Raw genomic sequence first — 2,050 nt, forward strand, 5'->3', positions numbered from 1 at the left:
ATACCAAAGACCACGTATGTCCATACTTACATCACCGTATAGATATATACGTGTTCTGAGCATACTATGGACCAGTACAATCAGATCTATCATAACAGGTAAGCCGTCACAAAGATTCGGCTGGCTAATAGGGTTCTATAGGGCTTAGCCTTATAGGCTATAGGCTAATAGGCTAATAGGGCTGGCTAATTAGGGTTCCATATTTTGAGGAATTTTCAGCACTGGGCATTGTCTGTTTTTGTTTATAGAAAAGTTTGTTCGTCTTTTGATTAATATGTGTGTATTGCATGATTTTATGCATCTTACTGTGATAAGCATCAAAGATTCTCGACCTGCATGTGCGAGCGCAGATGTAGAAAGGGTGCGTGCATCTCAGGGAGCGTGCGCACGTGTTCATGTGTGTGGGTATGCAGGTGAGCGTATATACAAGTGAACATGCGTGCATGAAATCGTACGTGTGTGTGTGTGCGTGCGTGCGTGCTAGTGTAACGAGGATGATGACGTTACCCGCTTAAATGTAGATCTGTTGTAGCGATGAATAATGAAACTCCAAACTCCAAGCAGTTGTGTTCAGCAAATAGTATATTGTTTCTCAAACCAGATACGCTCGCACAGAGGCACGCAGACACGTGCCTCGCACACTCACGTCCGACCTCCCTCACAACCAAGAACCTTCCCTTTATACATTTCTAGATAACAAAGGACGTCGCGCGCGCCCGGACAACCACACCTGCTGCCCACATGTACAACAACTCCCTCTCAACCGTTTCGCATCTCCATCATCCATACTACATCAAACACGCTACCGCCGGCCAACACATTATGCAGCCACAGTCGCTACATTTCCAATCACTCAACTACTATTTGTGACATCTGCAACCCATACTTTACATTACCTTCCTTTCCTCCAAGACGATGGCTTCTATAAGCCATCGACTTTAGCGTCCTCGCTAATCTAAAACAACTCCTAATCTTAATCCACCCTACGTACACACCCATGCACCCTTACATCCCACACACGCACGCACGCACGCACGCACACACACACACACACAGACACATACACCTGTCTCTCATCCTGGCGAATAGACAATCCAACATTACCCAAAATTGCTCGTACCCTTACTATACTAATACAATATCGATCTCTTTCATCGAACACCAATACACTCATATACAAAAATACAGTTTGAACAAATATCCATATGACCACTATAATACAACATCGATACACAGATACACAGATCGATGGAATACACAGCCCTGTGAAATCATCCCACTGACCACTTTGATATAATCCACATGCTTGACCCGACTTGCCAAGCTAACCACCATGATCTAAACTGTTCATTGCAATTAATATACCGAGAAAACAACAACAACAACACACGTCTCAATTGCAATACCCCACAACACAACACCTTGAAATACCAAAATGCGCAATAAATACAATGAAAGAAAATAGATATCATAACATCACTGAAAAAAACAAAAATCCCCAGGAGTACGTATAGCTCCATCCACAACGAATATCACTAATTACCATATGCCTTTAAGGTATGTGTGATCAATCACATACATCGAAACCCAGGTCACTCGTAATACCCCTCTCCTCAATATCTTTAAACAACCCTGCCATTATATATGCCATATGTTCCTAACTAAATATACTCTGCCGTATTCAGCGTCACACTTTTCCCAAAATAACATCATCTGTGCTTGCCATTACCGCGTCGCCAGCCTTCTATAGTATCCAACTATACACCTGTGCATAACTATATATCATACGGTTATCTATTGTGCCTTCCTTATGGCGTGACTGAACGAATCCTTATATCGTTCAGGTACGCCCTAGTATCTTAGGGTGCTTACACATCTAGCGTACCTATATTCCTAGCTCTAGTACTATAGAGTACCGAAGTGTGACGTCACGGTGGCATGACAACGAACACACTGGTTCTACCATAGAGTTGTATAATAATATAATAACTATTATACTAATATAATAATAATATATAATAATACTAATACTAATATAAGTACTATTATA

At 41.6% G+C, this 2,050-nt stretch overlaps 1 protein-coding gene across 1 annotated transcript in view; it reads right to left on the reverse strand.

Annotated features, from left to right (window-relative positions):
- Positions 1 to 2,050, reverse strand: part of LOC106812773 (beta-1,4-galactosyltransferase 3-like) — a 6,785-nt gene that overhangs the window by 2,239 nt on the left and 2,496 nt on the right. The gene's annotated exons all lie outside the window — the stretch shown is intronic.

This window comes from Priapulus caudatus, unplaced genomic scaffold (genome assembly GCF_000485595.1).
Source record: "Priapulus caudatus unplaced genomic scaffold, Priapulus_caudatus-5.0.1 Scaffold685, whole genome shotgun sequence".
NCBI lineage: Eukaryota > Metazoa > Priapulida > Priapulimorpha > Priapulimorphida > Priapulidae > Priapulus > Priapulus caudatus.